The sequence below is a fragment of the Triturus cristatus genome, chromosome 1_1, assembly GCF_964204655.1.
Source record: "Triturus cristatus chromosome 1_1, aTriCri1.1, whole genome shotgun sequence".
Taxonomy (NCBI): domain Eukaryota; kingdom Metazoa; phylum Chordata; class Amphibia; order Caudata; family Salamandridae; genus Triturus; species Triturus cristatus.
This window is the reverse complement of record NC_140579.1, coordinates 404862911-404887630: the sequence shown is the minus strand read 5'-3', so window position 1 is coordinate 404887630 and position 24720 is coordinate 404862911. Positions and strand designations below refer to the sequence as shown.

Sequence of the window (24720 nt, the reverse complement as noted above, 5' to 3'; positions counted from 1 at the left end):
AACCATGGGAACATGATGAGTCTCCAAGATCTTAGCATTGCAAGAACATTCCACACAATCTCTAACAGCTTGCTCAAAATTGGCCCTCAAACTCTCTTTAGTTTTTGCGGACCTCAGATGGCCCACATGAGCATGTTTTGTTAATTTGACTCTTAAACTCGTATGTGGAAACAACCTGGCTACTCTTTGCAACAAATCATATTTTACTTCCACCTTTCCCTAAATCATTGAACTTCCCATGATGTATTGTAGTCAGTCATTACTTCCATCAATAACTTATCATTGTTTAGTTCTATTTTCCATTCATCCTCAGTTGTTACGCCAAGAGTAGTCACCCACACACCCTGTGTAACCTTACAAACATCTTCTTCCATATCTCTCATCTAATTTTGATTACCCTCATGCAACCCTTCATCCATTAATCTAGAAAAACAATCATCACTAACATCAATTCCTGGCAAATACTCCACTCATACTACACTCTAAACTTAAATTCTTGCAGCGCTATTATCCACCTTCGTATCTTCGTTGAAATATCAAGCTCTTTCTTCTTGAACACTTCAACTAAAGGTTTATGGTCGGAAAGTAGAATAAATTCTGTTCTCCAAAAACAGTTTTTACATTTTCTAAGTGCCCAAAAAATTGCTAGTATCTCTCTCTATACCAAATAATTTTTCTCAGACATTCAATAATTTTGAGGTACATGCAATCAATTTTTCTTTGTGTTAAAACAGTTCCCAAGCCTTTGGAACTGGCATCAGTTATTATTGTTTGATCGCCCAGAATAAAAGCTTGTAAAGATGCCTCCTTCAATTAATCTTTTATAGCCACAAATTCTGCATCACATAAACCACTCCACACAAATTCTTCACTCTTTTTTAACAATAAATTTACAGATTTGCCACATTTCTTATATATCTTCCGTAATACTCAACCATCCCTAAAAAGGAACCTAACTCATCCTTTGACTGTGGAGCTTTCAAGTTTCTAATGGTATCCACTAATTTCTGCTTTGATTTCACACCTTCACCTGAAATTAGGTGTCCCAAGTATGCAGATTCACACACACCAAGCTGACATTTGTTTTTTTTCAAAGTCAAACCTGCATTCTTTAGTATTTATATGACATTACACACTGAGGCATTGTATTCTTAAACTGTTACCAAATATCAAAACATCTTGGTAGCACTTTACCCCTTTCAAGTTCTCCAAGACTTTACTCATTATCCGTGGGAACACAGATGCAGCTGACACAAGACTGAACGGCATTCTTTTGAATTTAAACACTCCCATGGGCGTAGTGAATGCTGTTCGGTCGTGTGACTTACCATCCAATTCCACCTGATGATAGGCCGTGGCTAAGTCCAATGTGGTAAAAGAAATGGATTCTCCCAATGTCCAAATTATCTTCTCTATATTAGGAAGAGGAAGTTTGTCCACCATTACCTCCCAATTAAGCGTCCTGAGATCAACACATAACCATATGTCTCCAATGCTCTTTTTGGGTACAACAATGGGGGCCAACCCCTTTTTGGCCTCCACTGCTTCTATTACACCAGCAGAACTCCAACCTCTTCAACTTAGCGTTAACCTTATCATGTAATCCTAAAAGAATTCTCTGTACTTTCGCAGCGACAGGAATTACATTTTTTAAAATTATTTAATACAACGTTTATACTTCTTTAAACGCCCTAAAGATTCTGAGAATACTTCGGGAAACTTTGAGACAAAATCTATACTCTTCGGGTCCACCTCCTGTATTTGATCCTGAGGCTTTGCATTAGGATTAAGTACCACTCTGAACAGTCCTTAGTGTGGCCCTGCCAGTAATTTGCCAACTTTTATTTGATACATAAATCTTTCCAAACACATGTCTTCCTGCTAATTCCAGACAACCCTCAAAATAGGCCAACATTTTAATCGGCTGACCCCCATAAACCCCTGGGATCACATCCATAACATACAATGTGTTCCTTTCTTCAAAGAATCGCTCATAAGTGCTCTTTGATATGATCGTCAAATGCGAACAGGAATCAAACCTCATCAACACTTTTACACCATCCATCACCACATTCTCACTGGCATGGTCTACATGGTCATGTAACCTATTTATTTGGAAGACAATTTCCTGTGTAACTTCTTCAACCTTATTAACATTTTTCCTATTTTTGTTGCGATAACATTTATAGAAATATCCTTTTTTCCCTCAGCCATTACAATAGACTCCCAATGCTAGACACTCACTGGCATTAGTTTTATGACCAATGCGGGCACACCTACAGCCTTCTCCTGCGAATTTTGTGTGCACGTCTATCTTTGTCCACACATTTTTTAACATTTTACACACCACTTCTTCAACCGTTCCTAAACTGCCCATTTTTAAAAACTTTTGTAGAACTCGATTCCGAGACACACTTCGCCATACATTCCATGCTCTTAGCCACCAAAGGGGGCTCATCATTCAACCATAATGCCTCCTTGATTTTTATCACTGCCACATATTTACACAAAATGATTGTGAATCCACTTGTCTAACGTTGCTCCAAACCTGCATGTGGCAGCCAGTTTCCTAAGACTAGTAATGTACTCCTCTACCGTCTCATCTTTTCCTAGTTCCTGTTTCCCACAATAATATCTCTCCATTATTGAGCTCACCCTTGGAAGGAAATGCCTATCCATTGTTGATAAACAGATGTCGTATTACTTTAAGTTCCTTTGTTCTTCAATACTCAACTCAGGAAGATTTTTCATGACCTCCAGTCCCTCACCCCCTAAATAATGCATTAACAAAGCATGCCTCCTCTCCGCACTCAATGTTGGACCACACACTCTCACATAATGGTTTAACATCTTCTTCCCTTTGCTCCATAATATAGGTGGCTCTCTTGGGCTACTTAAAAAAATGGTGGTGGAGTTACAATTTAAATTTTAACTCCTGAAACTAAGACTTTATGATCATGAAAGTGTAATGAATACTTTAGATTACATTGTAACTAGACCACCACTTAAACCCAAACTAAAGAGTCATTTAAAACACTGCAAAATAAAAATTAAGAAAGTGTGCCTGTCACTGTTAACAGGCTGGACAAATTGTAATTGTCTGTTGGAAATTAGGCAGTAGAGAGAACTCAGTCACCGCACCAAATGTCCTTTATTTTTGAAACGCGTTGCCAATTAAGGTGTTGAGGTGTGCCTGTCACCGTGATACATACAACAGGCTTTGGTGTGCCTGGAGAGCCACGTCAAAGAACCATTGTACATTTTTGGTGTGCATATCTCCATTAGAAAATATCAGGCAGGTCGGGTCCGTGTCAGTTTCTTCAAGAACGCTTTACGCAAAGCACTAGAACACTCTGGATGTCCAGCAAATCCCTCCAAAATGAGTGCTCCTTTATGCTGAATGTAATTTTCACAGATGGTAGCCCTTTTTAACTATGCTTGCATGCCTCGCGTTGCCCACATCGGTTACACCGTGCTATCAGGTGTCATGTTGCTTCCTGCTGAAGCGTAGATATGATCCAAGTGACGCGGGCAGAGCGTTACTGTTTCTCTCCACAGGCATCCCCTGATATTATGAACACCGCCTACACCACGGCTTACCTTACATGACCTCATATGGCAGTCTCCACCTCAGCCGCACAAATATGCAGCGCATTGACTTTCAGCTGATTGCCTGCAAGCCGCTATATGGCACTTTAATTCTCCGCCTGCAGCATCAAGGTTAGTCTCCTGTCTTCACCTTTGTTCCAACAAAATTCCTGCAAACTACTTCCAGCTCTCCATCCCCATGTTGAGGTGTAACCAGATCCATTGTCGCCAGTGTGACATTTAACAAAAGGTGTTACCACACCAAAGAAAGTGTTAAACAGTAGGTTTATTGGATTACAACCTCAGCCTTAGCCAGCCCACCGGTAACTGACTCCAGAGTGTTTTAAACATACCACAAATGGAATGCTTCTATAGTACAATTCTTTGTTCTACTAATCAATCAACCAAGCTGTATGTATATAGCGATGCTTGTCACCCGAGAGGGTACCCAGATGCTAATCAGTGGGCCTTAGTTGAAGAGCTAGATCTTGAGTCCATTCCTTAATTGGGTCAATGATGGTGAAGTGCAGAGGGGGAGGGTTTTCCAGGATTTGGTGGCGAAGTTGGAGAAGGAGCATCCTCCGGAGTGGCAGCGGCGGATCCATGGTATCTGTGTGAGGTGAGTGGAGCATTGGTTTATCGTAGAATGATGGAAATTCTGGCGGCGTTTCATGTAGGCTGGTCCTTGGTCATGGAGGGCTTTGTAGGTGCGAGTCTGAATCTTGAATTGGCATCTATTCTGGATAGGGAGCCAGTGGTGCTCCTTCAGGTGCTGGGTGATGCGGTCCTCTTGGGTAGGTTGAGGATCAGTCTGGCTGTTGCGTTCTGGATAGTCTGAAGTAGTTTTGTGAGTTTTGTGGTGGTGCCTGCGTAGAGTGTTGCCATCGTCCAGCCGGCTGGTGATGAGGGCATGCATCACAATTTTCCTGGTGCTGAAGGGAAGCACTTGAAGGCTTTGCGGAGCATGTGGAAACCGGCCGAGGAGATGACGTTGACCTGACGTTTCATGGAGAGTTTGCTGTCCAGGATGATGCAGAGGTTGCGGGTGTGATCTTTCGGAGCGGGTGGGTCTGAATAGCAATGGCCACCAGGAGTCGTTCCAGAGTGCGGTGTGTCTGCCGAAGGTCAGAACTTCATTTTTGACTGTTTTGAGCTTCAGGCAGGTGTCCTTCATCCAGGCTGAGGTGTTCTTCATACAGTTGTGAAAGTTGGTCTTTGTCGAGGTGGGTTCCACTGAGAGCAAGAGAACGTGTTTGGTATCGTCGGTGTAGGAGATGTTGATGTTGTGGGATCTGACGATGTCTACGAATGGTATCATGTAGATGTTGAATAGGGTTGGGCTGAGTGATGAGCCTTGAGGGACGCTGCAGATGGTGTGTTTGGGTTGTGAGGTGCAGGAGGGGGCGAAGGGAGACGGGTTCTCTGGGTGTGATCTGTGAGAAAGGATGCCATCCATCTGAGTGTTGATCGATGAGTGTGTGCTGGGAGACTGTGTCGGAAGCTGCAGTGAGGACGAGCAGGATCAGGGTGGCTGATTCTTCTCTGTCGAGTAGGATACAGATGTCGTCTGTTGCGGCAATGAGGGCTGTCTCGGTGCTGTAATTGACTGAAACCTGGTTGAAAGGGGTCCAGCAGGTTGTTTCTTTCCAGGTTTTTGGTGAATTGGAAGTTTATGGTTCTCTCCAGGAATTAAGCAGGAAATGGGGGCTGTGAGCTGGGACTGAGTTCTGGAGCTTGCTGGGGTCTGCCAAGGGTTTCTTGAGGAAAGGTCTAACATCTGCGTGTTTCGAGGCATAGGGAAAGGTGGCTGTGGTGATGAGGGCATTGAGGAAGGTGGTGAGCTGGTGGCTGATCTCTTCTGAGCTTAAAATGTCAATGGGGCATGGGCCGGTGGGTGCTCCTGTGTGGATTCTAACTTAGAATCACATGCAGGAGACGGTTCGATGGAGCTCCCGATATCGAGGCATCTCCTTAAATCCTCTCATTGAGACAAAACACTTTGTTGGGGTCAATGGTCATGCAGTCCACAGGTCCTCGATTTTGATCCTGGCCCGTAATCCCCTCAGGAAATTACCTTCCCTGACGGAGAACACACGAGTGGAGAGCACTACTGCTTCTTCTTGGCCCATCCTGGAGAGTGGTGCGATTCAGTGGGGTCCTCACAGACAGGTTCTGTCCGCTCTTGACACCTCCCATGTTTTTTCGAAGGAGCACGGCTGCCATTTTGAGTATTTTCCGCACGAAGCGCTCTCCACTTGGACAAACCTTTTGCTGAGAGGCAGGCAATTTTAAAAAATATGACCCTTAGTACTACAGTGACCGGGCTCAACATTTCTAGGATTCTTTGTAAAATGACTGGGCTTCCAATGGCAACACTAGCACTGTAAAAAGAGCTGATTCTGTATTCCAATGGGGGTAAACCCCTGCTTGTGCATCATTCAGGAGGATGGCGGACTCTAGAAAAGAGCATAGTTTGTCTGTTAAAACACTCACCACGACTTTGCCGACCATAGGCCGGACAGTAATAGGCCTATAATTATAAGGCAATTCAGGGTCTAAGTTGATCTTTTAGGAATTGGTCTCACCTCACCTTGTTTTAGTTTGGAAGGAACTACATCATAGGGCAGTGACATAATGACAACTTGTAATACGACCTTATTAATGTCAGGAATTTTAAGATACATAATTTAAGGCAGCATAGGTTCACTAGGAGAGTCAGACTGGCATTTCTTAATGATGCAGTATAAATCATTAAGTACAAAACTGTTAAAATTCTCAAAGGAAATTCGAATAATCTTCATTTCGGTTTGAAAAACCATAAAAGATATACATGCACATACAATAAAAACATCTCAAAGGTACCGATAGACCTTAACATTATTATTGGGAGTATGTACCCAATACAGACCTTTCTTAACAATTATTTAAAATAATAAATATATTTATAAAGGCAATTTTATAAAACATTAAAGGTTTCCATTGGATCACATTCTGAATAATATATACAGAGTGCATTGTACAATTAATACTTTTCCTTTGATTTGATACAAAATGAGTGCAATGTTGGTCGTAAGTTTGGTGTGACCAACCTAAAGTGCAGATGCAAAACAGGGAGAAAAGATTGATACATTGCAATTAAAATGTCATGCCTTTCCTTTTCCTTACTAAACTCACGCCAAATAGATACCTGCTCACACTGAAGACAACTGGTTGTGATGTATCTGATATCAATATTCTTTCTGCCTCGCTACAAGATCTTATACCCAGTAATCGGCAAATGGGTTTGATCCATTTCCTTCTATGTTTTATGTATGCTGGGCAGAAGAATAGTAAATGTAATTCATTTTCTTTAACACCCAAAGATCATAAATCACAACACTCAGTGCTTTCATTGTCTTTTTTATGGGCCCATTTCGACGTGTTGGCTTTTATCTGTAGTACACCGTATCGAAATGTAAGATAAAGGGATTTTGCCAGCAGTGGCTGGACGTCATCTAGGAATAGCTCAAAACTCCAGGGTGGTTTCATTAAAAGAAACCGCAATGTCAGTGTGCCTGATGCTGAGCTATGCGATAAATTGTCTTGGAAATGGGCCCAAAAAGTTTGTTTTAGAAGATTTTTAGAGGCCATAGTTAATTCAGCTGGACATTCCCCAAAACTTTTAAGTCCTAGTTTATAGAACCAGTCATGAATATGTTTCAGCTATATTACTCCTTTATTATTTTTTAACTTTAAAATTTCCTGTAGTCCTTCTCTATAGTGGACAAGTTCTGCTGTAGACCATAAGCGAACCCAAAACAGTAATGGTCGTAGACTCACCTGATAGTCTATACGGCGTATATTAAGGTCCATTACTATGGGAGTTAGTGGGGTGCGCTTCGGAAGGCTCAGTAGCTTCCTAAAAAATGTATTCTCCTCCAGCACGAGAGTATTGTTATTTGAAGGGCCCCATAATTCTGCCCCATATAAGCATGCCGATTGTGCCCTGTGTTTGTATACCTCAAGGGCAGGGGAAACCGCTTTAGATGTAGAACTCGCGTGCTGTTTAGCAATAGGTAAGGAGTTTTGATATAAAATAGTCTTGCTCTTCTCCAATTGCGATTTCCAAGTCATTTTAGTGTCCAAGGAAATACCTAAATAGCTAAAACTATGTACATATTCTAATCTCTGATTTTTACCAGTTAGATTCTTTTTAAAGGATTTGTGTGGATTAATTGCTATGTATTTCGTTTTATTCGAGTTTATTTCCAGGCCTTTAGACTCACAGTAAACCCCAAAGGTATCTAATAATCTTTGTAAACCTTTTGGTGTTTGGGAAATTAGAATCGTATCATCGGCAGATAAAAGTGCTGGTACTGGCACACACCCCAATTTGGGAGAGTCATGTTCACAGCCCAACAAATATTCAGGTATATCGTTAACATATAGTGAGAACAAAGTGGGGGCCAGCACACAACCCTGCCTTACACCCCTGCAAACCTTAATAGGATCAGTTAGTTCGCTGCCAGGGCCCCATCTAACCCTTGCAAAATTGTCCTCATGCAACCTTATTATCTGCACGAGTATTTCTCCTGGTACCCCTTGTTTTTTTAGGGATTTTCAAAGGAGATTTGTGGGGATGAGGTCGAAGGCGGCCTTTAAGTCTACAAAGGTAATATACAGATGGCCCTTCTTGAATATTGTATATTTCTAATTCATTCAAAGAAATCTAAAAACCCGGTCGATAGTGCTCGTTTTGGATCTAAAACCAGCCTGGTACCTTGATAAAATACTATTCTCCTCAATCCAATCATTCAATTTGGTTAAAATTTGCCGCACATATATTTTCTGTAAAACATCTATTAAACTTATCGGTCGGTAATGCGAAGGATCATATCGGTTACCTTTTTTTAAAAATAATTGTAATCCCAACTCCTTTCCATGATTTCGGTATAGCTGCACCTGCAGCCACTGAGTTACATATAAGGTTAATATAGGGGCCCCAAACCTCTTTGTCATGTTTCCACAGGTCTCCTGGTATCTTGTCTGGGCCTGGTGCCTTCCCCAGTTTAATTTCATCGATTGCTGCCAAAGTTTCTTCCAAACTAAAATGTAATGGGGCTGAAGTAGGAGTGATTACATATTCTAGTGGGCTGAACTCTGTATCGCAGTCGGCTATTGAATAAAGACGGGGAAAATGGTTTACCCATGAGTTTGCATCCAAGAAAAGATCTTTAGTATACCTTCCCCTGCTATTGCCTTTAGATATTAAACGCCAAAAGCTTAGGTGGTCTTTGGTTTTTGCTGCAGTAATTAGTTCTGTCCAAATGTTATCATCCCAGTTTTTCTTAGCTACGATTAGTAACCTCTTATATGCATTCCTTTTGTCCCTTAGGGCCACCACATTTTTACCCTTAGTTGCCAAAATTAGTTCTTTTTTTCCGTCACGGCATTCTTTATTATACCACGGGTTGCCTGAATTACTCCCCCTATTGCCCCCTTTTTACTTCTCTTGGGGATCCTACTCATTATTGGGACAAGGGACTCTACCAAATCTTGGTGTATATTCATAATTGGAATCTCTGCAGCTGGTAATCCTATATAAGGGGACATTTTTTCTACAAAACTAACGTAGATCGGTTTCATAGCCGCCTCGTTGTCCCCTATAGAGGGCGACTTTAAAGCTCTACGATTGTTTGTTAACAATGGTTCTATCCCATCTTCAGTGTTATTGCCTGCCCCCAGAATAGCTGGCTGGAAAAGATCTGCGGCAAGCGTCGGACACAATGAGTAATGGTCACTCACAGAGAATAGGCCATAGTGTAATGGATACCAGTATATAAATCTATGTAACTCTTTGAGTTACCCCTACTAAATGTGGGAGCATTCGTGCTATCAGATGGCATCCTGCCATTACAGGCTCGAAGACCATGTCCCGAGGCTAGTTTTGTCAACTGCGCAACTGCAGTTGTACACTACTGGACTACTATTTAACTTAGGAATGTTATTTACCGTATCTTCGTCTTCGAAGATGTTTTTAAATCCTGCCACTGGCTCAAATTTACGATTAAAATCCCCTCCCACAATTATCTCAGCCCTAGAATTGACAGTGGTTAGAAATTAATCTAGCTGTTCCATAACCTCAGACTCTTTACTCGCTATGCCAGGTCGACTATAGATTTTTATTATATATAGATCTTTTTTCTTAGGTATTGGAATTTTTATCCCCAGAATATCATGGGACCAAAATTTCAATTGCTTTATGTCTATACCTAGGGTAACTTTTACCCAAATAACAAGGCCCCCTGAGGGCCTCCCTCTAGCCGAGGGGATAGCAGCCGCTCTGTAAGTTTTGTATCCCACTTTATGGGGTGTTTCTAACATCCATGTTTCTTGAAGTAAAATTATTTCATTTTGACCAATGTACTCCTGCCACACTTCCTCCCCCTGGTTTCTTTTCAGACCTGCAATATTCCACGAACTTAGCCTTAGCTCATTTTGGCATTTTTCCATACTTAGTTCACTGGAAAATCCATCTAAAACATTTTCCTGGTTAGATGCTCCGTGATAAATATCTACATTATTAAATTTGTACATTTATTGCCAATTTCTCTTCCATTATTCTGCAAAGAATGGGGAGCATCCATCATTACCCTATTTCCCTCGAATAATGAAGTAGCTGGTGCGTTTATAGTGTCGTGCAATACACCCTTGTCCTCATCAAGAATAACATTGTTTCGAAAACCAGCCTCAGTTACTTAGTTTGTCATAGGGATATCATTTGCATTTAGATTTTTAATAATTGGCTTGGGATTCGCAGCAGCCATCAAATCTTGATGTAATCCAGATAGTTGTCAGTCCTGCTCATCCAGTTCTGATAGCACCTGGAACCTATTAGACATCAAGATCGGAGTGACTCTGTTTGCCAAGGGGTCGATTTGGGGTTTGTAAAAATATCCTAAAGGGAGTACACAGATGCTAGTTTTAAATATTTGATTTGGCTCAAAATAGCTCAGTATATGACGAACCAACTGTGGCCTACGGAAATTAATTACTACACAATCACCTCAATATCTTTACTAGATTGGCCTAACCACCCCACTCTCCGGACCATTAAAATCTCTTTTGCATATAGAGGATGAAACCCTTTATACTTTGTCAACCAGTCTACGGTCGTATTGCGCAGGTCGCTCCACGTCTCTCTTTGCTCCTCCCTAAAGGCGGGGACGCCAGCCAAAATTAAAACGTAGGGACATGAGGCAGGGGGCATGTTCAGAACAACCGTATTAAATTTAGAACCGTTATTACTGAGGTCAGCTCTCATGTTCTTATGTGTGGTACTCGATGTGGTTCCTACTTCTAAACTTGAGTTTTGCGCACCTGTGTACCTGCTGTCTTTGGTCTGCTGCATGTTTGTATGACTAAACAACTACTGCCTAAACCACGACTGCCTTAACCATGAAGGCTAAACAACGAGCATTGCTAAACCACTACTATTTAAACAACGACTTCCTGAAGCACAAATTCTTTACCAAATTACGCCACTATGTACTTTTAAATATTCATGTTTTTTACGATTTATTCATTAAAATAATGTAGTAATACATTTTTTTTTAATATTTATTTTTAAGTGAGGATTCTTTAAAATATCGTACTTTCTAAAATAAAGACATACTTTACAATAACGGATGAACAGGAAAAAGTCAATTAGTTACGCAAGGAGACACAAAAATAACAGTCCATCTATTTTTAGAAAGCTGACTGCATTGATCCCTGGCGGCATAACAAACTTAACAAGCATTGGCATAGCCAATAGGTCTCGCCTTTGGGACCTTATAAGTGTTTAGCTATGCAGCAGTTGCATAACTAAATACTTATAAGGTCCCAAAAGCGACACCTATTGGCTATGCAAAGCGGCGGTGCGGCCGCGAAAGTGAAAGTAATCGCGGTAAAGCGCGGTGCGCGCGCCCGCGCACTTGCACTGTAGCTCTAGGCTGGCCTGGTAGCACTTTTTGGAGCCCTCTAAATAAGTCTCACCAGACCAGCGCATGTGCTAGGTTAGGCGAGACCTAAAAAATAAGTGCAATGGTTGCATCATAGTCCTGTTTTTATTATTTTTAGCCATGTTTCTATAAAGCATGGCTACGAATCATTGCCAAAGTTGGCTATGTCCATGTTGTACAGCATGAACAAAAGGCAATGACAGAGCCAAGAGTCTCAAAGGTGAGACCTATTGGCTTTGCCAATGCTCCTTAAATATTGGCACAATACCCCTGTGATTCTGAGCAAATCAGTTAATCTCCCCATTAGTGAAAAAGAAAAAAAGTGACACTTAGCAAAAAATCCTATCAAATATAGAAAGAAGTGGCGCCGATGTCTTAGTGAAAATACATTTGGGAGCAGGTTACAGCAGTTGTCACAATAAAAGGAGATAACATCTGTTGTCACAATAAACATCCATTTCAAAAGAGAAAATGGCTTATTTGTGGTGTCTGAGGTATAGTAACACATAGCTACAAATATCAAGAGGTTCAACAAGGACAACGGGGATAAAGAAAAAATAAAAGTAATACCTCAGACACTGTGCTCAACGGAGGAACAGCAATCAGGCTACAGCAATCAGTATGTGATCCATGCTCCAGCCAAAAGAAAAGGAAGTGAAGCCAGCAAGTGATTGCCAATTAGACGGCAGCAAATAAGAGTGACAATGAAGCCAACAAATGTTAAGCAGAAGGCGGGCTGCAAGCCCCTTGTATTCAGTAGCTCTTGCAAGTGATAGCGCATGCACGCGCTGTCTCAGGCAAGACCTAAAAATGTGGAATTGTACAGCGGGGATGCCTTTCCACAATGCTGAATTGTACTGTGTGTACAAATCAGCAATGGAAAAAAAGGAAAGTGAAAAAAATTCACACAACATTCCTTTGAATGGCGGAACTTTCCATGCATACCACAGGCCATGTGCATAAATTGAAAAAGTACTAAATCTACAACTTTTTTTGAGAAAGCTCCCATGCGTTCTTGTGCAATGCGCTGATGAAGCATCGCTCACTTAGCTTTTCTACTTTAGGTACATCTGGGAGGCTTCCCATCGTCCACATCTGAACTTTTCATAGCAGACCCTTAGCAGCACCTTTTATCTCGGGTAGCGAGGCTCCCAAGGAGGGTTAAATAGAAAACAAAATACGGGGAGGGCCTGACGTGCTGAGCCCTTGTCTCAAAACTGCATGTGCAAATTGTACTCATTTGTGACCTGGGCTTCTTTTTTTGCGATGCCTCTGATATACTAATCATTTGCTTCCGAAAATGTCGAGTTGCAGGTGGTCACCAAACTCCTGCTTAGTGAATATTGATTAGGCAGGAGGCATACCTGAACCTCCCTGGTGACACAAGTGTAGAGGCCTCTGAGGGACAGCATGCCTCCATCCCTGCGTTTGCATTCATTGGAATAAAAAAAAAAAATCCCCTTTGACAATTAGTTACTATCCGACTTGGGGTTGGTAACTGATCAGTGGTTTGCAGCTCGGACAGTGATCATAAACTCATGGAACATGCAAATAAACAAAATCACTAATAGGAGGTTGCCCGTTTCATGACCCCTCTTATTTGCGATTCGGAAAGGGTTCACAAAGTTTCTGGCAGTCAGTTTGGCTTTACCGGCTGGCATAGCAGCCCTGCAGATTTCAAAGCACACACTTCCGGTTGCAAAGTCTGTGATTTCGGGGATTGCACGCTTCACAACCATAAAAGTATTGCATGGTAAGTACAGGGGGAAGGAAAGGTCCGGAAAAAAGACACAGCGTGTCGACAGACATGAAGAGCCAAGAGTCCTTTCTCTGCGTGGCCCTTGTGCTCGCTCGTGTGGGCTGGGGCACGTGCTCGAGTGTGCGAAGGCTTGTGGAAAATAGGTCATTTCAGTTTCTATGTTACTATCTTACCTCATATCTCGTGCTGCTGTTTGTGGGTTGTGCTGTGTGTTGGCGGCAAATGAGCTGCAGAGAACCGGATGCTCGCTCGGCAGAGCATTGGAAGATAAAGAACGCGCTGTAGCAGACATATGGAACTATCATTATCAAATGTCACGCTTGCATGGCTGAAAATGGCACTCTGCATTGCATGCGTACCTCAGTTACATATCACGTGCATCAGTGCTTGTAAAAGCACCAGTTCACGGAGGTGACACCGGCATATTATTTACTGATTGTTTTCGGTCTGCTTAGAGAGCGCTTTCGTTTTGCAAGGTTTGCGTTATTAAACAAGCAAATCGCTGGGCAGAAAGGTAGGAAAAGCAGGAGCTTCTGAAGGAAATAGAGATACAGGGACTAACGAGGGTAAAGAGAATGTCTCCGTGAGCCTGGTGCTTGGCTGGCGCCTCGGGCATGTTTACTACGGGAACACATGGGAATGCAAAGCCATTAATCAAGCAGGATGGCTCTGTCTCCCTTCACGCCCAGGGAGGAGGGAGATGCGAGCAGAGCATCAAAGGGCTGGGTGAGAAGGGAGGGGGGAATGCAAGGGTCAAAGCGGCGAAAGTGAAAGTAATCGAGCAGAGCATCAAAGGGCTGGGTGAGAAGGGTGGGGGGAATGCAATGAGCAGAGGAGCAGCTGTGCACGTGCATGTGATTGTGCACTCAAGGTTTAGGCCAGCCAAAAGACTGTGGGTAGTACTTTGAAAATCCCACATATAAAATGTCTCTTCGAGCCTTTGGCTCAGCGAGACCTAAAAATGGAATTAGAAATGCACTTTTAAAAAGAATCAAAAATAGTCCTGCCTACCTTACAAAGACAGAGCATTCCCAAAGACGCTGTTCCCACAACGAAAGCATGATGAGAGCAGACTGCTTGCCCACATTCCATAGAGTCCGCCAGCCAGGAGACAACACTGCCGAATCCGAGTGGGTAGGGGTGGAGAGAATTCCTGGTTGCCCACCATCCTGATTGCAGCAATGTGAAGGAGTGGGTGCTGGGAAAAAAGGTGACGTGCCAATCATTGTGCCAGTGCCATAGAGTAATGACAGAGTGATGAGGGGGTGGAGATGAGTGATCTGACGAATCGGTATCAATATCCTGCAGAGATGAGTGATGTGACAAATCAGCTTCATTGTGAACATTGCTCTGCTTGCCCTGGGCAGCATGGTGGGTGGAACTGCCCAGAAGTAGGATGCACTTCTTCGGCTCCTGGTGCAGTAGGGGCAGCAGAGCTCCTGATTGAGGTGTTGGATATGGGTGAACATTGCGGAGAGTGTACTGAATATCCTGCGGCGATGAGTGACGTGACGGTCTTCGTCGTGGTTTAAGTCGTAGTTTAGGTCTTCGTTGTTGAAAGTCGTGGTTTAGGACTTCGTTGTTCGAGATTTGTCGTGGCAATGACATCGTTGTTAAGGTAAGTCGTTGTTCCAATTTCATTGCTTAGGATGTTTCCCCTGCTGCATATATCATATATTACTCTTTTCCTATTGTTTGCTGTGGTACCACTAGAGCTTTCGCCTCTACCTTCTCTGTTTAGGGTTATAGGTGGATTACTATCTGCAGATATTCTCAAATCTGCTTCTTCTGCACCGTTCACCTGTCTATCTCCCTTATTACTACAAAAGTTTTTTATGGCTATGTCCATCTGATTCAGTTTTTCCCACATTTTTACAAGATTGTTTTCAACTAGGACATGAACCTGGGTTATCATCACTCCTAATGCTAAATCATCGTGAATTACATCAGGAATTGCATCAGTTACATCGGTTTCAAACGTAACATCTGAGATATTTGCATCGTTTCGAACAGGGCTCAAGGATACCGGTTCAGTTTGCGTGCCAACAGAAATACACCTCAAAGTATCACTCATCCCACGATTCACACTAATAGCACAGTGAGTCATCGGAGCTCCCTTTGAAACTTTATTATTTTTTCCAATAGGCCCCCGTTTCCGTTTTGTCGGACGTTCTACCACCGGCTTCTTAGTAGCAGAGCTCTTAGAGGTTCGTGCCCTAGTAGATCTGCTGGGCTCATCTGATGGAACAGGAGCTTGGGAGTTTGAATCTTGTATCGAGGATGAGGAGGTGGATATGAGTAAGGGAGTTGGTGACCCATTAATGGGATCCACGGGCAGGGATATCTGTGCAGAGTCCCCCAATGTTATCGAAGGAATACCCAATGATAAACGCTTGGGTAGGCTCACTGGAGCCAAGGAAAGTCGACGCTCAGTTAGCTCTATTTTGTGAGTCGATAATGATTCTGCTCTAACGAAAAATGCATCCAATGTTCCTACTACCCCCTTGCGTTTCTCCATTTTAGTTGAGTCAATCCCTTCTGTCAATCAGAAAAATAGTAAAATGTAAGCTTCACAGTACCTTTTTGCGGAAAAAGATCAAGTTGCACTGCGTAGGGTAACTGGACTTTATGGGGGTGACCCAGCCCAGCTTCTGCCGGCCCCTGACGGGCTAGGACGGGCCCGTTGGGCGTGTCCCTCGCCGCGGGGTCCCTGGACACTTTTATGCGCCTTATGGCACATCCCTCGTGACGTCCCTCGCGCAAGGCTAGCTGGGAGGTGTAGTCACCTACCTCCCAGCAGCAGCGCGGGTGATGCAGGGCAATGTTCCTCGTTGCAGGGGGCGAGCTCACGGGCTTCCCTGATGTGCAGGCTCCCCGTAGTGGCAACAGGGCAAGGCAAAGCAAAGGTAAAAACAAAGAGAACGTGCTCCGTGACAATGATTCAATGTTGGGTGAGGAGTATGGGAACAATGATTAATTAAAACAAGGGAGCGAATCAGTCACTTTGTCAATAAAGAAGTGCTCTAAGGAATTACAGAATTATTGAGTATAAAAAGAGTAACTGAGGGTGGAGTGGTTAGTTCCTCAATTATTTTACATTTTTATTTTTGCAAGTTTATTGTGGAAAAACTCTGAGTGCATCAAGTGAACAGCCTTTTCAGGTTGCGCCTGCACAGCACTTGTGCTGTGCTTGTGAAATTTATATTTAATATAAATCTTAAATGGGGCTTACATCCCCTGCATCGTTGCTTTCTATGCTTTTCATTGGTTCCTGTGCTTGTTACTTACTTTTCCTCCAATTCATTGGCTGCAACATACTGTTTGCTGCGTTTACCAATGCTTGTTCCTCGTGTGCGTCTCTTATCAGTTTCCCATCACCGAAGTACTGTTTCTATCTGCTTCTGGGGCACTTTTTTTATTGTTGTGCCTGCACAGAAATGTTTTGCCTGCACAGCGTTTGCGCTGCGCCTGTTTACATAATCTCTCTCCCATCCACAGCGCGTTTACATAATCATTCTCTCACTGGCTGCATGCATTTCAAGTGTGCATGCCAGCTATTTATTTTCCTTTAATTTAATATTAAGCAAGGCTTGGAACACATCACACTCCAAGCCTCGCTTTCAGCCCTGAGCCCCGCCCTCCACAAAGCTTCGAAGTCATTGGCTATCCCAGCTTGTTTCCCTTTCTGTTTCTTTCAGGTACATGCATTAACCATTTTTGCGAGTGCAAACGGTGCGATTCGCACAAATCGGCCGTTTGAGCCCACAAAAGGGGCTCCTGCGATGCATCAACCTGACAGCCTCTCGCAATTTAAGAAATCGCTAAATTATTGAGATTCCTCAAATTGCGATTGCATTTAAGGAATTGCAAATTGCGATTCCTTAAATGCAATGCATGATGGAATCGCACATTGTGATTTTTCTGATGGGGGCGCAAATTACCATCAATTTGTACTTGGTGGTAATTTGCAAAAACTTTTAAAAATGCACGAAACACATGCCCTTGGGGCATGTGTGTGCGCAACATGTGTGCACAGATCACTTTCAGGGGTGCAACAGGGTGTCCTTTTGATACCCTTGCACCCTTGCAATTGCATGCACAATTTGCGAGTACCTATTGGTACCTGCAAATTGCGCATGCAATGTTATGTTATGTTAATTTATTTTTATAATGCGCACAGCTACCCAAAAAGGGTTTCCCGGCACAGGGCTAAAAGGAGACTCTAAAGAGAAACATAACGAAGTGAGAAATGTTATTGATTAAATAACCAAGTTTTTAGTTGTTTCCGAAAGTTTAAATACACAGATGCCTTTCGCATCGAAAGGGGGAGAGAATTCCACAGACGTGGGCCAAGATAGGAGAAAGGACGGCCACCCATTCTTACCAATCTGATTCTAGGAATCTCAAAAATCTCCTGAGTGGACGAGCGCAATGAACGAGTGGGTTAATAAAGACTTACCAGATTTTGCAGATATTCAGGAGCCGTAAGATTTTTGATTTGAAACATGTATCTCCCATTCATTCTTATGAGCCTGTAGGCCCATAGGATTGAATGGGAAGGCATTCCTTAATTGCGACCCGCAATTTGCGAGTCGCAATTAAGGAATGTTTGGGAATCGCTAATTTTATAGCGATTCCTACATGCATAGGTTTTTGCAATTCCTTAATTGCGATTCCTTAATAATCGCAATTAAGAATCGCAAAAGCCTACATTGATGCATATACCTGCTAGTGCCTTCATGCAGTATCTGACAGTTTCAGTTAGGAGGGAGGGGGAAACTTTAACCCAATTGACTAGATATTGGCACCATTTCTTCCTGTTACAGCAAGCAGGAGAAACTATGGGCATTGAGCAAGGCTCTGCTTTGATTATTTGACCCAAAGGAAGTGAATAAATGAAACCAATTATAAGCATTTTTTCTTCCTTACAAAATGTGCATATTTCATATTCATTACTCAATTCAAAAAAACTATTTCGGTCAATATGACCTCAAAAGTACAGATACAAAACACATTGATACATCAAAAATCAATTACATATGATTAAAAGAAGAAAAAAAAAGAAAAAAGAAATTAAATTATGAACACTATTGGCACACATGTGAAGTGAATGGATTCCATGCTCAGTTAAAAAATACCTCCAATTCTTATAGATTCACGAAGGGAGGACAAAAAGGAGCGAGGATCACAGAGGGTTATTCAAGGCAAGGAACAGGGATTCACCTTTGGAAAGTGCATAATGCAAATAAATAAATAATTTACTTAAAAAAAAAAAATCTAAAAAAGATGACCAATATTCTTTACTACAGATGATGGGTCCTAGCACTAAGAGCCCCCTACAATGCTGGCTACTCCTGCACATAATTTTTTCTCTTCTATAATAATTGCAGGAGTAGATTTATAAATTACAATTTTCCTATAGCATGATTAATGGGTCAATGAACATGCTCAATATAATCTAATCCTATTAAAAACAGGGCCTAGTTTTAAGACTGACGAGAAAAACACATCCTGGCTCTATTTTAGGGGTGTTTTTATGAATATCCTATGTGTACACCACATGGAAAATAGGAAACCTGCCACTGAGTAGACAATCGGGATACTGCAATCATTTTTCAGTATCCTGAAAGCCTCAGAGCAACGTCTAGTACCAAGGTTCCTACAGATTTGGACCAGCCAGCGTTTTCTTGCCTTGTAGTAGCCAGGACAGCTAAACACGTGAAGTACTGACTCTTCTGGACAATCGCATGCCGGGCACCTCAACTTGCAAACCCCCCCAGTTGTATGTAAAACAACGGAGAGGCAGAACCCCATGCCTAAACTGGAGGTAAAGCTTTCTAGCAACTGCCGGCTTGATGTCATCTAGGGCCAGCTCAAAGCTAAACCTATCTTTGATATCTAAAAAGGCTGAGGTTACCTTGCCTACTCGGGGGCAACTATGAAGCTGTGCCATTTTGTACTCTTCGTAATGGGCCTTTAATGATTTCCTGGGGAGTGAGGAGCAGGCAGACTCGGGATCGGCCCAAAGTTCCCCCAGCCCCATACTGACCAGCATATGCTTTATGTACGCGAGCCACGGGAGTTTGGCAGCCCCCCTTAGGTTCATTACTTCTCTTATTTCCTCCCTATATGATAAGAGTTCTGGGGTGACCCACAGGCGACGCCAGTACAATAAGGGTTTAAGATTGGTTACATCAGCAATTGCCATAAGGCCCAGGTCTAATCGGAGCGGAATTAACGGTGTGCTCCGTGGGAGCTTTAACAGCTGTCTCAGGAAGATGTTCTCTACCTGCATTAAGTTCTCTGGTCTTATGTAACCCCAGAGTTCTGCACCGTATAACGCCCCTCCCCAGGCCTGGGCCTTATATATTTCAATGGCTGGGCTCACTGGTTTCTGGCTAGACTTACAAAAGACCTTCATAATGCCACCCGATGATTGTGATAATTTTGATGATGATTTTTTGATTAGTGCCCCCAGTCCATAGTTTCTGTGATTGTAATGCCGAGATAGTCAAAAGAGGAAACTCTTTCAAGGGGTTTGCCATTTAAGGAGGGGTGTGCTCTTGTGCTTTTAGGACTGTTAAACGCCATAAATTTGGTTTTCGGTAGATTGATTTCTAATCCCCTTTCACTACAGAATGCTTCAAATGTATTGAGTACCCTCTGGATCCCCATAGGTGATTTGGATATTAGCAAAGTATCATCGGCAAACATCATTGCTGGGATTTTCTGGGAGGCTAACTTGGGTGCATCGAGGTCTTTCTCGACTAATAAATCTATCAAGCCATTGATGTAAAGACTGAAGAGAGTGGGGGAGAGCACACAGCCCTAGCGGACACCGCGTTTAATCGGGATGGGTGCAGTTAACTTTCCATCCTTGCCAAACCTGATTTTGGCAAAGTTATCCTCGTGCAGTCGCTTAATGAGATGGGTAAGATATGTTGAAATCCCCATCTCATGGAGGACTGTCCAAAGTTTTTCCCTTGGGACCAAATCAAAGGCTGACCTCAAGTCTACAAATATTAAATAGAGGCTGCCACCTTCTAAACACACGGTCTTCCAATGTAGCAATTGAAGCCTGAGTATTTGGTCCAAAGTGGACAGTTTTTCCCTAAACCCTGCCTGTAAAGGGGATAATATCTCCCGTTCTTCCATCCAGGTTTGTAATCTAAACAGCAATACGCGCACAAAGATTTTTTGCGTAATGTCTATCAGGCTGATTGGCCTATATTGGTTGGTAAAAGCGGTGAGCCTTTTTTATAGATGGGGATTATTTCCGCTCCAACCCAACTGGGGGGAAGCTTCATGCCCTGGAGTATGGCGTTAAATAGCACCCAAAGATATGGAGCCCAGACAGTTGGTTCACAACAAAAAAGATCCCCAGGGATTTTGTCTAGGTCGGGTGCTTTTCCTAGGGCAATTTTAGCTAAAGCTCCCTTGATTTCATTAAGACTTATACTCATACTAGAGCTATCGTCATAGGGTTCTTTTGTTTCCCTCAATTTGGAGGAATGGTCAATCCCCACGGGGCATCCCTCAGGTATCTCATCAATCAATGTATCTTCCGTGGAGTAGAGAGATTCAAAATGTTCCCGCCAGACTTCTTCATCCAAATTTGGGTCTACCAGTGATTTAGCACAAGTACTACCAGAGTGTACAACTTTCTAAAAGGTCCTCATGTCCCTGGCCCCCAGGGCGCTTCTCAGAGCATCCCACTTATCCTTTTCCCACCCTTTTTTAGCTTCAAAAATAGCCGCTTTAAAGGCCGTCCTGGCAGATTTAATTTGCAGGCGATCATTAGACTTGACGGACGCTACCAGCGATCTTTTGGCTTTGCGGCATTGATCATTATACCAAGGGTGGGGGGGGGTCCTACTAGGCTGATTTTCTTTTTTTGGGGGGTAGAAGAAGTCCAATGTGATTTCTCCTAATCTAGCACGGTTTGTTGTGACCAGGTCAAGATCTATACCTGCTCCTTTATGTATTGTTAAGTTGGATGCCGTCAGGAGTACCGGGACCAGGGCTTCATATAAAGTGCTTAATTTATCTTGCGATTGATTGAAATCGGTCCATCGCACTCTTCGCCTACAATTGGAAAGTGTCAATCTGGCATCAATAGAGTTATCTGAACTAGGGGCGTTACCAGGATTAAACTCCTTTAATTCTAGTACTAGCGCATGATGGTCACTATCTATCCGTGGAACCACCCTGAAATCAATTAACCTATCCCAGGATTTGGAGTCAATTAAAATGTAGTCTAGCAGAGAACCACAGTCATTTCTGTGGAAGGTATAGCTACTTGATGTTTCAGACCAGGTTCTACCATTACAAACTCTAAGGGAGTGATTTAAAACAAGGCAGTTCATCTGAATCACCAGAGGTGACCATTTTTTAACTGGTAGACATCTAGTCTCCGGGATTGCCCAGAAATTATCCTCGTCATATAGGCTATCCAGGAGCATTCCCTCTAGTGGCTTGAACTGACAATTGAAGTCCCCTCCCAAGATCACCATATGATTTTCAACAATGGTACCTATGAACGTAGTTAGTTCCTCCAGTGTAACAGACTCCTTTCCCAGGACCGTCGGTCTAGAATATACATGCAACAGAAATCTTTAAAGGGAACTGGAGTATAACACATAGTATGTCATTCGATCCTGTGTCGATTTGCTTGGCCGTACCATCTAAATGAACTCGCACCCATGTGCTAAGGCCTCCGGAAGGTCTCCCTTTACCCCCATATGTTGCCGGGATACTAAAGGTGGCAAAACCCAACTTGAGGACCTCCCCTCTAGCCCATGTTTCCTGAAACATGCAGATCTCAAATTCACTAATAAAAGAACCCCAGTTAGGATCATCTAACTTATTATTTAGGCCTGTAATGTTCCAGGATAGAACCCTTGATTTCGAACAATTAGGGGGATTCGGTGTATCAGGCACTTGGCATACAGCCTCTATCTTTCCGCTTGCATCCTTAAAATATGACCCCGTGGGTAAACAAAATTTAGGGTTATCCCCCCCCAAACCGGATCACCGCCTTCGAGGGTACAACCAGGGGAGCCGCTCATGCTCCCACAGGTTGGGTCCTCCCCGCATGGGATACATGGTCCTATATCACTAACCTGGCTCTGGGTTTCTGTTTGGGGTGGACATATTTGTACCTTAATAATTAGTCAATCTACTCCATCCAAGCAGCTAAATCTATTTACAGTGGGGATATTAAAAATAGGTTGCTTTTGCCAGTGCTGATGAGTCAACTCGCAGTTATTGGGGTCATCTCTCCGGCCCCACTCTATATGCCTGGTACCATAGTAGGGCCTGTTGGGGGGTAGAAGTAACCCAGAGGGAGTACTTGAATACCACCCATTTTTCTCCTATCCTCTCTAGCTAAGATTTTTTGGGTCATCGACGGATTTCTAAAATTAATTATTATGCAATCTCCCTGTACATCCTTATATCGTCTGCCTATCCATCCCACCCTACGTGTGGTTAGAATCTCTTCCACATCCTCATAATTAAAATGTCTGTGGTTTACAAGCCAGTGAACACATTTGTTTTTTAATTCTTGGTGGGATTCAGATTGATCCCTTCTGAGTTCAGGGATACCTGCAAGGATGAGGGCATACGGAGTTGATGCGGGTGGCAAATTTATGACACGAGTGGGTAAAAAGTGATTGGAGGCTTCTATGTTTGTGGAGACACCTTCCCCAGCCTGCCTGTTTGAATGTTGCAGCCCTGTAAATTTATTCAATGGGGGTGGGCAATTAGCTTGCTTAGTGGCCTCCGATGTGCGAATCTCCCCATTTGGTTTTAAAGGCAGGGGTTGTTCATTATGTTTGAGGCTAGGATTAACCAATGCATTGCTCATAGTGGCCTGCACTCGAGACCCGCATTCTGATCCAGCAATACCATAGGTAACCTCCCTTGTACTTATCCAATCATTAAAAAGTACAGACGACCCATCAGCCCTCATGTAATGATCTAAGTTAGTCTTTAACTATGTCCCTCATTTGGATCTGCAGATCCACCACCAACTTTGTAACCCGCACCGGCTGATCATATGTGATTTCCCTGCTCTCTTCTAGGTTCCCCATCCCAGATTTCCCATTATCAAAAGTCTCACCCTGGGGCTTCTTCCTTCTTACAGGTGCTTTCGCCTTGGGTTTGAGCTTGGCTTTTCTGCACGGTTGTTTTGGAGTAATAACCCTGGATGACTCGGGAATAACTACTTCTATTAATGGTGTTTGGTCACTGAGAAGGTCAGTTATAGAAACCCCTGAAATTTGTAAAATGCTCTGGTCAGTTGGTGCAATTTCTAAATTTGGGGTCAGGGACAGTCGCCTCTCGGTCCGCTCTATTTCAGTTGCCACGGCTCCTATAGCCTTTTCTAGCATCCTGTCGATAGAGGTGGGTTTAGTGTTTGGTTTGGGAAAGACCGGGGCCTGTTTCTTCTCAACGCATACTCTTCTCCCCATTCTGAAATATTTTTAAGGTTAGACTCTCGCGTTAATTATTAGATTTAAACTTTAGGTGGACGCTAGAGGTTCCTCTTAAAAGCACCACTACGATGCTCTATAGATGTGCGCGATTACACAAATACTTAGTAAATGAACCAGTGCTAGAAGATACTATCTGAAATCAGCAGGGTAAGCAAGGGAGTCTACACATACGTTTTCAGTGTTCTCAGTCCAGAGTCAGATGTAATACATTCTGCGCCAACTAGGTACCAATAAAAGAAAAGACAATTTCAAATGTTTTGGCAGTCTGGAGGACATGGTCACAGTACCTTAAATACGGATCCCAAGGATTAGGAATTAGGGAGCCGGCCCAGCCCAGCCTCCTCCGGCCTTGGACGGGCCCGCCCTTCGCCCGCGCGTGTCCCGTGCTGCAGGGCACCGGCCGCACTTTTATGCGCCTCCTGGCGCGCTGTACTGGCGCTGGTGCTGCTGGTCTCTGTAGTCTCCCGTGCGGCAAACAGACTGGCAGACGCAATGACTCTTCTAGGTAAGCACTTTAGCAGATTTGTTTGGTTGGCACTCCTGACGGAATATTCGCCCCCTGGCCGGCGCTGCTAACTGTAGGGTTGATGCTACTGCTATGGCACAGGGTCCTCCTGTCAGCTACTTGCACGGACCGTCCGTGAAATCAACCTCCGTCCGTGAAATCAAGCAGGTACTTTCCCTTTCAAACTGAAGCATGCACGTACTCAGTGCCAGACAGCACAAGCCTATTAAAAGCACCGGCCTTGCTTATTAAATGTGTTTCCTACGCTGATTGGATAGCCAGACTTATTTATCATCCGTGACAGTTTCTGCCAGTCCAGGCTTTAACGCTAACAGAACGTTGCTTGCTAAAGATCTTGAACCATACGTTCAAAGTTAAAAGTGAAAC

General features: G+C 43.2%; 1 protein-coding gene across 1 annotated transcript in view; it reads right to left on the bottom strand.

Annotated features, from left to right (window-relative positions):
• LOC146870320 (uncharacterized) overlaps positions 1 to 16034 on the bottom strand; it is a 31076-nt gene extending 15042 nt beyond the window's left edge. Inside the window, exon 1 of the mRNA XM_085599663.1 lies at positions 15909 to 16034. The gene's annotated coding sequence lies outside the window, so the exon portion shown is untranslated. The remainder of the gene's footprint in view (positions 1 to 15908) is intronic.
• Between the last annotated feature and the right edge of the window lie 8686 nt (positions 16035 to 24720).